This window comes from Chamaea fasciata, unplaced genomic scaffold (assembly GCF_029207755.1).
Source record: "Chamaea fasciata isolate MVZ Bird 193981 ecotype frontalis unplaced genomic scaffold, bChaFas1.0.hap1 SCAF_5, whole genome shotgun sequence".
In the NCBI taxonomy this organism is placed as follows: domain Eukaryota; kingdom Metazoa; phylum Chordata; class Aves; order Passeriformes; family Sylviidae; genus Chamaea; species Chamaea fasciata.
This window is the reverse complement of record NW_027094090.1, coordinates 73,272,504-73,283,876: the sequence shown is the minus strand read 5'-3', so window position 1 is coordinate 73,283,876 and position 11,373 is coordinate 73,272,504.

Here is an 11,373-nt window from a genome sequence, read left to right as displayed (position 1 = left end):
GTGTAAAGCTGGTGCAACACACGGAGAGAGCAGAAAAAAAGTGCTGTGCCTAAGAATACATCAGTGCTTTGGGTTTTGCTGACGAGATTAAGAAACGCTGAGATGCTAAGAGAGAATTTTAAATACACGTGTGACAGGTGAGGCAGATGAGTAAGTTAATTGCTGCCCATGTGTTTGAATACAGTGTAATTGGTCAATAGGGTTTGTTTCCAGAGAACAGGAGTGAAGTGCATGAACAAAGCACAAATAGAGCTTTAAATCCTTCCTCAGAAATTACACTTATTCCAGGCAGAAGTTGGAGGTCTCAAACACTTATAAGAGTCATAAACGTTTTATTCTCCATTATGCTCCAATTGTGACACTGGCAAGCTAATTGCTTGGACTGAAATTTTCCGGGTAGGTGTCTTTCTTGACTGAATTTCCTTACAAAAGGAGTGTCAGAAGTTAAAGCTGAATAAAAATAAGGAGTGGGCTGGGAGTTTTCAGCCCACGCCTAGAAACTGGGGCAGTTGAGATCTGTGGAATTTCAGTGTTTCAGAGCATGAACCTGTGCCAAGGAGAAGAACGGTCCTGCTGCTCAGGATCTGCCTTTGTGGTGCCAGGCAGAGTGGAATTCCATCAGCAGGCAAGAGCTGGACTGGAAGGGGAGGAAGGCACTGGCACAGGTTAGAGGAATAAAGGAAACAGGGAGTGCCAGAGGGAACAGGTGAAGTGGAAGGAAAGGCATGGGGGGGAAATGACTCAGAAGCCTTAGATGCAGAGCAAGAGTGAGGTGATCCAAGAAGAGTGGAAGTGAACCTGCCAGAAACACAGTTCCTTGTCTGGAGAGGAGGAATACTAGGACCGAGAGAAAATGGTTCACAATCAATCTCCCACCAGTTCAGTTTTGGGAATGGCTGGGAGACAGGCAGATAGACCAGGAAACAACGTTGTCACTGATAGTTATAAAGATTGAGAGATGATTACACGGGCAACCTAGTCTTTTATAACTTTGAAATGCTTTGCCCTCCAGACCTCAGTGTTTATTCCTTATTTCCTGTCACATGTGGTAAATTTAATTCATCTGGGCAATTAACTCATTGAGGCAGGGATTGATTGTTTGGTCCTGTTTTCACACAGCCCTTGCTGGGATGTGTTGTGGTTCTTGGCTGGAGCTTTTGCACGTCATGGAAGCAAAAGTGTCCATGGAGGTAAATTTGAATTCCAGCAGTGGAGGAGAATGATTTGATACAATGTGCTGGGTTTATATCAGAGGCACCAGCAAAAATAGCAAAGGGGGAGTTTAGGATGAGTGCCAACAAGTCTTTCTGTAAGTCATTATCTTGTTTGGAGCCCACTGGGGAGGCAGCAGGAGCCCCTTAGCTGGGACCCAACTCAATGCAAGAGGGCCATGTTCAGAAAGCACAAGCCTACACAGGGGCACAGATAGGTCTTGTGGGTCCACTCCATCTTTAACTTTTCAGATCCTGTACAGCCTTCACCAAAAGCTGGCACCAAGGAGTGTCAAAAGACAGAATACAAATTCATGGCCATTTCTGGAGCTGCAAACTATGAAAAGAAATCAAGTTGTTCTCATCCGTGGACTGAAATTGAGAGTACATTCTAATCCAAAAGGATCCCAGCTCACAGAGTGCTATATGAAAATCTTATAAAGCACTGCAACACTCCATAAATAATTTTCAAACAAGAAGCTTTTTGTTTCAGTGATGGCAATACTAAAAAGGGAGAATGGCAAATAGCCGTCAAGAAGAGGCTGAAACGCTGAAGCACTCTGTGCTGATGTTAACTTTAATCACTGCAAGAGTTACACCCAGAGTTATCAGTCATTTATTAGAAGCTGCAGATGATCATTGCAGAGGTTTAGATTAACAAGGACTGAAGCCTGGTGCTGTGCCAGTGGGGTGCCACGTGACGGGCAGCCCATGGAATAAACATTCTGGCACATCAGAGCACTATAAATCCTCCAAATGAAAGAAATTAAAAAGCCAGGAGCAATTTTGAAAATGATTTATGATTGGAGGTGCACTTAGGAATGCTTTTATTGTCACAGGAACATCTCCTTTCACATTCTTAAGGTGACAGACCCACTCTGTTTCCCTCTGGATTTCTTGGGCTACCCTGTGGATGTGAGCACCACAGAAGGGGGCTGGGGGTTGGGGGGCATATGGGCACTTTAGAAGCATCCCCTGAGTTGTGAGGGTTGACTTTGCCTGAGGGTGAGAGAACTGCAGATCCATTCTGACATTTTAAGTATGAGAAAAGACACCAATTGTGGGGTGTTTTTAAATTTTTTTTCCTTTTACATCTATACCATAACCGTGTTCTTAAGTGCACATATAAACATTTTATAGTGTGGATTTGGAATAACACTTGAAAAATAAACTTAAGAATAGTTCCTAAGCAGAAGGTATTCTTATCAAAATAGCAGTCTGTTGCAAGTCAGCCCTTTGCTCCATACGTAAAAGATGCAGCACTATCTGTTAGTGTTCTGCTGGTGTAAATATTGCTGAATGTTTTGCTAAAATACAATTCTAGCGCTGATATAGATATGTTTTCTTAAACAAAAAGTGCTTTCACAACAGAGTGAAAGGCGAAACACTCTGGTTTGCAGGCAGAGTACTCTCTTGGTTATCCAAGGAAGAGCAGTGGCAATGGGAGTGAAGGCTGGGATATCTGGTAAATCCAAGATTTGGGCATGTCGGGTAATCCTGCCCCAAGCCAGTGATACCCTAGGCCATGGACACAAACTCCCTGCACCTTTCCTGCCTGCCTGGCTTCTGCTCTGGGCATGGCTTCCCTGCTTGGCCTCTTGTTCTTCTGGGGTGGCAGAGGGGTGTCCCAGTGGGCTGCCATGCACAGGAACGCAGTGTTGGAATACACTTGGATTAGAAGCCCCACGTGGTCATTACTGTCCCCAGATGGATCAAAGCTTTAAAGAAGTCAGCATGGGTGATGATTTCAGGTAAAGCCTTGAACATCTCCCAGTGCTGCCTGCCTTCTTTAGTGAATGTGGATACCTGTATCGATCTACAAACATTTCCTCCACACGATCTCACAGTTGACTCCTTAGAAAGGGTTAACTTTGCATCTGTCTCCTGATCTTTTTGATGTTCCCATCCTGGGGCAGTGCAGCATAACAACTTTTATAACTTGGTTGGAGGTCGGCTCTTCAAAGGCCAGCAGCTCAGGAGCTGCCTTATAAAACTCTGCATGTGTTTGCTGAACGTGACTTTTTCTGTGCTGGGCATTCAACTCCCGCAAGGTTCCCTCACCTTTCTGGGGAGAGCCCCTGACATCCCCAGCCCAGCAGGGCAAGGAGGGCCCCCTCCCTGTGGACACACACCCTGAGTGGACTGAGAGTTCATGGAACATAAAACTGCACGTGCAGCCTTGTGGGGTCCCTCTGCACCCTCCTGTAGGGAAAATGTAGTGGGAGCCTTTTGGGGATTAGATGTGGAAGGCTCTCTTTGAATTTACAGGTATTTATTTACATTTTGAAAGCATCTTGTGCTGTGGTTTATCTGTTGTGGTGCCGATATTGACCCTGGATTTATAGTTCACTGATTGCCAGTTAATTACACGCCATTAATAAATCAGTAACTTGCGTTGATCCTGATTTGCTCTAAAACATACGAATTGAGCAGCTTTTCCCTGCAACAACACAAATCTTTCTCTGTCCACTTCTGAGAAATAAACCAATGAAGTTGTAAAGCAGCTCCCCTCTGCCATCCACCAAATTCAGCTATCTCTTTGCACCTATCAGACCTCATCCACCATGGTGAGCAAAAGGGGCAGAATGGGAAAAAGAGGAGCTGGACACTAAAGATGATGTTTAAATGGCTTAAAGAGGACTTTAAGCCATCCAGGACTGCTCTGTGCTAAGCCTGAGCTGAGGCACTGCACACTCCTGACTTCCCTGGCTCTTGTAGGGAAGACCAGGTGTTTGCTCTGTGCATCCAGGCCAGCCTTGATCTCTCTTACCAATTTACTGCCAAGGCTGCTGAACAGTGGCTGCTATGACATTAATAGATTCCTATTTAAGGATAAAAGAAATAAATATTGAAATAAAAAAATAATAATAAAAATATTATTATCTATAAATATATAAATAAATAAACCAGGGAGAAATTCTCTGTCTGCATAGTAGGTTAATGTTCCTCCCTTTTTTGGTAATTTGGATTTGATTTAGAAATGCTAAGCCATAATTTTAACAGAAGAGGTGCTGCCAGAAAGGCAAGGTGGAAGAAAAATTGTTTTAATCCTCGTGTTGCATTTAAGGCAACAATATGAGTAGATTCAGTGAAGGACACTTTAGCATGGATCAGCTCCACAAGAAATTCGCCATCATAGGTAGAAGAGCATGTCTGCACTGTGATGGGGGCTGTGATCCCCCCTACACACCCCCAGTTTGTATTTCAGCACTGGGACCTGAACAGGGAAATGTCTGGGTTTGCCAGGGGCTCTGCCCCATAAAATCTGCACCAAACCTGCCCGTGGAGGGACGGAGAGATCTCTGCTCTCAGAGAGCTCTGTGGGACGTGTGCCTTGTCTTGCAGGGCTCTTCCCTGCCTGCCTGCCTCCCTCGCCCAGCCCATCAACACTCCAGCAGGAGCAGGGGATGCCATCAGGCACAGTTATTAATGCACAATGCAAGTGCCATGTGTGATTGTCTGCGAGTGCTCCAGTGCTTTATGCAAGGCAGATTTAGGGATTTCGCTGTAAAGTCGTTTTAAACTCTGAACTAATGGGTAGTTTGGCAACAGCTTCTACGTATGAAATCATTATTAATTCCTTTAGTACCATAATAACATTGATTTAGATGAACTCTTACAACATAGAAATTGTATAGTATTTAGCTGTAATTAACGTCCCCTAATTAGGAAGTGTTGCCAAGTAGTTTTCTCTGCTGGCTCTGTTGTACTTAAGTGCAGCTGGATGAAAATTAACCACAAAGGGAACAGCTTGTGTTTTATGTGAAGTTTGCCTTTGATTGATTAAAAAACTATTCCTTAGTACTTTATTTTATTATCAAAGAGGGTGCATTGGATTATCAGTGTTACAAAGAGACACAAAGTCCACATGCCATAAACTACACACACATTTTGGGTAGCATTTAAGCCCAGTGACATATCTGCACATTCAGAAAATTCACAGATTTATTTTGTCTCAATAGGACAAGTTACCATAATAAAAACAAATTGATTTTAATGTTTCTGTCATTAATAAAGTCTGTAGAAATTGAAGCAGAATTAGCACAATTTAATGTCCACTCAGAGGAAAGAGTCATGCACTGCAAGCTGAGAGGCATTTGTTGATGTGAAAAATGCTGACATTTTTGGAAATTCAAATTATAAATGAAATACTGCTGTCAGTTTACTGTGCAGCTTTGTAGCATATGGTGCTTCTGCTGGTGGGTGTTATTTCAAAGTTTGCAAATCACACCATGAGAGTGTCCCTCTGGTGAGCTTTTGCAACGCTTAGCAACTGTGAATCAAAAGTGACAGTACAGAGGAAGAGGGGCTAAAAAAAAAAGAATTCTCTCTCTCTAAGTTGGTAGAACAAAGTACACAGTAAGTACAAAATAATACATTTTTACAGGGGAAAAAAAAGGGGGCCAACATGCCAAAGCTAAAGGAGACCATGCCTCCACTCCTGCAGGATAATGCACAAAGTCTTCTAAATTGTTAAAATAAAAATATGGTTTGTGTCTCCCAGTCTCTCTGACTTTGCTATGGCGAGAGAATGAAAGCAACTGGCAGGTATGACCTATAATGATTCACTTTTAGAATTAGGAGAGTTGCTGCAAGACATAATGCAATCCCCTCAGATGGTCCAGAAGTTTCTTTTATCCATCTCTGAAAAAAGTTCCTACGACCATAGAGTAGCATTTGCCATTTGAAAAGCATTGTCCATCCAAGGCTGGCAACACAGAGGAAAAAAAAATAATCAGAAAAAAAATTAGGTTCTCTACTAGCCCAGCAGTGTGGATTCCAACTAGGCTGATAATTCACAGGGAAGATAAATTTAAATAACTGAAATATGAAGATATCCTTCATGATGGTTTTCAAGACTCTGCCACCCAGTGACTCTTTTAATGTGCATTTCCACTATCAAGGAGTGAACTTAAAACTTGGATTCACTGTGGTTTGATCTGACCCAGGTTGGTACTTGCTGTTCTGCTCCAGGTAGTGACTTTTGGCACCAAGGTGGAACTGTGGCTGTGAGGTACAGACCTCATCAATTTGCCAATCAAGCTGGCTGAGAATAGAAAGTGATGGGGCTGTCAGTAGCAGTTCAAGCATAAGCAATTCTAAACTAAGCAATTTGGAAATTTAAATAGTTTTAATGACCAAGATTCTCTATGTTGGCCCTTAATTACTGCAATGTCAATTCAGCTGAAAATTGCCTTTCCTAGGTAATGATAATTCTTAGAAAAGTCTTTGCTTATACACCCACCCATAGCACTCATTAAGTCAAGCTCCTTCCTTTTGTCTGAAGAGCTGTCAATTTTATGTGACATCACCAATCATTTGCCATCTAAAAAATCTCCAGGCTGTCTAGCTGAAGGCAGGTTTCTTCTGTCTCAACTGCAATGCAGCCCAGCCTACTGTTAGGAGCAATGTTGCACCAGATGAGTGTGATGAGTTGCTCCACTAAATGAAGAGTGACTCAAATTTGGTTGTTGGCAGCTGGGACCCATGAAATACCAGTGTGTGTTTTACATGTGATGGGACCCCTCTCTGTTCCACACACTGGATTTCTTATCTTTCTTTTGCAGCAATCTCCAATTTCCAATTCATCACTATCAGATTACAGCTGTCTGTGTTCATCTGCACTGGTGGACATCACTAGTGGTTTTCTTTCAGCAAGAAAAAACATGAGAAAGAAGCAAAACCACCTCCATCACCTGAATGTGTTATCAATAGTCCACTGTCATTGCAACCCATGTCAGATTTTTTTTTTTTTTTCCCAAGAAAAGGCCAGCAGCACCTTGCAGCTGTGGCTGCAGAACAGGAATGCTTCCTTTCCCTCTTCATGTAAACCTGGAGCAGGTTTTGCCTTGTGTGTTCATATGAGTAATATGGAATTCCATGGAAACCAGGAAAAAGCACCAGCAGCTCCAGCACACAGTGCAGTCCTTGGGGTGTCCTATACAGGGCCAGGAGTTGGACTCAATGATCTGATGGGTCCCTTCCAACTCAGCATCTTCTGTTCTATTCTATTCTATTCTATTCTATTCTATTCTATTCTATTCTATTCTATTCTATTCTATTCTATTCTATTCTATTCTATTCTATTCCCTTCCCTTCCTATTCCTATTCCTATTCCTATTCCTATTCCTATTCCTATTCCTATTCCTATTCCTATTCCTATTCCTATTCCTACTCCTATTCCTATTCCTACTCTGACTCCTACTCCCATTCCATTCCATTTTATTCCATCCCATTCCTATCCTGTTCTATTCTATTCTATTAAAAAAAGAGGAAATGGACTCTGGTTTTGGTTTCAAAAAAGAAGAGGGTTTCTTACATGCTGCTTTGTTGACCACTACTCCTCTCACCAGTCCCGAATGCTGAATGTGGCATTCTGCCACATCTGTAACAGCTGCATAAGGGTTGCAATCAAATTCTTACAGTCAGAGCAGTTGCTCACTAGTTTTGATGCAACTTACTTTTTCACCCTGCTTCTAATTCTTGGCTTGTACACAGTGAAATAGGAGGGGCCTTAGGCACTGAAAAAACCCACAAGAAAACAGCCCTCAATAAATCCCCTTAAGGGCCCATTTTAATTCTGCTTATGATCTTGATGTGCAAGTTCTTACCCTGCTATTCCCCTAGAAGCAGTTTATTTCTGTCTGCCAGCACTGCCAAAGTGACAAAATCCCCTTTCCCACCCACCATGTAATTGCTCTGTTGATGCCCTTCCCACACATGCCTGTAGAAAGAAAGCTCTCACTTTATTTGCACTGCTAAAGTGAATAGCACCTCTTTCCTCCCTCCCTCCATGTGGCTTTCAAACAGTCACACTGTCATTAGTTGTTTCTATTCTGGAGCAGCACCCCATCTGAGAAGGGAGCATGTTCCAAAGGAAGGAAAGCCAAGGCCTGATCTGCCAGCCCTCTGTGCCAGCAGCTCCTGGAGCTGAGGAATTTGGGGGTTGTCAGAAAGGCAGAAGCAAGCATTACAAATAAGGGACGTTCAAAGAAAGGGAGTAAAATAAGAAAATCAAAGGCTGCATTTTTTTTTTCTTACTGCAAAGGCTATGGGATAAAGTAGCTCCCTCTGTTCTGTGCTTGTACAGTGCCATGTTGGTAATTTTAGATTGTGATGGGAGAACTATCCATTGGAATTAGGTTATTTTAACTTTTCCAGTGGCTCTCTCTCTGTCTTCTTAATGTAAACTTCTACTGTATGCAGAAAACAAAAGTAGTTCTAGAATCAATCTAAAGTTATGCTTTTCTTTTAATTTCTTTTGGGTTTATTTATCCATCTACTCTAAAGGTGCTCCAGAGATTAATTTCCCCACCTCATTCCAGCTGCCTGGTGTGTGATTACAGAAGACCACAGCACCACTACTAACTAAATCACCAGAAATAATTTCTTCAGCTTGCCCAAGGAAACTGACCCCAAACTCTTGTTAAAACTTCAAAACTTACTGAAGCATGGTTACATGGAAACAAGAAATAGAGTTTCAGAACCACTCACCTCTAAGGCAAACAATGCTCAATAAATTTATTTCTTAATAAAAATTTAAAATATAATACATGGCCTGAGATAGAACAATTTTTTGTTAAGACATGCTAAGTTTTTCACATAGTTTTGCTTCTCTGTGGTTTGGCAATCTAAGATTGGTAAATAACCAATTGTTAAATAACAGGAAAGCACAGCTGTAACATATTGTGCAGTCAGCATCCCATTATATGAAGCTTTACAATTTTGCAGCGTGACAACTCTCTTTGCAGGGAAAAGTTGTCAACAATGGCCTAAATCACACATTTGTTCTTCCTCTGAGCACTGGCGGTTGTCAAAACCTGTTGCACACTGGCAGGGGAGCCTTTTAGATATATTCCAGGGCTTCATGCAGACAAAATGCATTAAAAGCAACTCAAATGCCACATCTGAGGAATCACAGAATCCTGCTCGTGCCCACACCGTCCCAAGCAGCCCTGTGTGCTACACGCCGTGATCAGCCCTCCTCCTCCTCTTCCTCCTCTGCAGGCTCAGCAAACACCAGGGCCTGGCTGCAATCCTTTTGTATTACTTCCTTAGGATGTGTTTAGGATATCATAGGGGGTGTTATAAAAAAATAATGCATATGCTAAAGTTAGGAGAAAAGGGGAAGAGTCTCATTTTAGTAAGAGCATAATGGAATAACCTGTCCCTCTCTGGGTATCCAGACTTTTCTCTGGGCTGTTTTACAATTTCCCTCTGCTCCAGTAACTTTTTCTTAAAGCAGCCTACTTTTATTTGAACTTCTGTTTATTTAGAATGAATGAGTTAATTCCTGAAGTGGCCAAAATGTATCTGTGAAGGAGCTATGTTGATTCCCATACTCTCCCTGGGTTTGCTCATAGAAGTCTGTTCTGGGGGAGAACCTTATCAGGCAACTCATAATGCTCTTCTGATGGTGCTGCCTTGCTAGACACTGGCTGTGCACTTTTAGGCTTGGATCCCAGTCCTTCACATCGCTTTTTTTATCCCCAACAGGACCTTCTGTCTCCAGTTCAGGTATTAACATATTTTCATAGCTGCACCTGATTACAGCATTTTATAATCAGCCCTAACTTTTTCCATTTAAACCACAGCAGCATGGATTTGTTAATGGCAGCCTGCAAATAACAGCCTTTGTCATAAAGCCCTGCATTAAAATTTTATCTTTGTGAAAATATTTATATTTGGATTTGGATAAACAGAAACCAGTTCTGCTGTGAGTACAAATCAGTGCTCCTGCTGTGCAAATTGAGGGGATGAAAAACGTGAGTGAAGATGAGACTCTGCAGTATGCTCCCCAATGATCTGCAGAATGCCCCCAAACCCTCTTATTTATTCTTAGACAGTGATTCCAAAGCTGAAATAAAAACATATTCCTCAGAGTGGTTTTCGATTGGTTCAAAGGTGATATTTCCATCAGCAGCGATTTATTTTTCTCAGCAGTCCCACTGATCCAGCCCTTGTGAGAAACTCACAGAGGAAAATTGGGCTCACCCCCACTTGCCACCACTGGGGTTTTGCAGTGTTACAGCACTTGAAGAGACCCAGCACATCCAGACTTGTCTTTTTTCACTGTAAGAGGACCCAGATCTGCATGTCCTTCCCTCAGCACCAAGGGACAGCCCAGCAGGGACACAGCACCCCTACAGGTGTGGGAGTGCTCTCCTGTGTGCTGTAACAGCTGTGAGTGAAGATGGGAGCTCTTCTGAAAAGCCAAGGAGCTTCTGTTTGAATTGAGCTGGGAAGAGAGGAGAAAGAGGGTGCGTAAGCAAGAAACACATAATCCGTGCAAGAGTATTTGGTCCCGGTGCACATTGCTAGGTTGCTCCTAATCTTTTTTTGCATTGCATGGATTTTACACAGATAAAATACAGAAGGAGCTGGGACTGGAACTCAGCATCTTTTAAGCAAAAGGACACAAGCACACAACTGGCTATGCTCTCCCTCCCTCTCACCCACTCAATCTCTCCTGTGCCATGGTAGAGCTACCCAAAGGGAGGTTGGAAAAAGCAGCCCTGTGCTGGCAGCTCAGACCCATACCTTGAGAGGAGAGGGGAGGAAACAGGTCCAGGGCTCCTCCTCTCTGGCTAAATGTCCTAACACCACGCCACTCACAGGACCAGAAAGCCCCGGTTTATAAAAGAACTTAAAGGAAAGCAAAGACTTCCACCATATTTTACCCAAATTGGTCAGCATTCCCACCACTTTTAGATTCCTCTAGGGTAAATAAATGTATTGTTTGGAGATCTTGATCAGGTTTAGGCATAAAGATAGTCAAAGAGCTGGTCAGCCATTTCAAGGCTAGGAAGCTGATGCCTGTGCATTAAAATCAATCATGAGGTTTTTGGGAAGCACAGAAAGGGAAAGCTGCCCATAAAAGATTAAGAGTCACAAGCTGGGGGTCCAAATAAATGATGCTCAGCAGGACTGCAGTTTAGGATATACTTGACATTTAAAGGAAATAATGCTTAGGCATCCCAGTTCTTTTTCTGTCTTCCCCTTTGGAGGCTGACACCCATCCCTGAGTGGCCCTGAAACCACGTTCAGCTGACGAGGTCACAAAGTTTCAGGTCACAAAGTTCCAGCGCCGCATCTGCACCGGGCTTTGATTCCTTCCTGTTTGAAGCAAGCCTACGTGGGATGAAAGACAAGCACACACTTC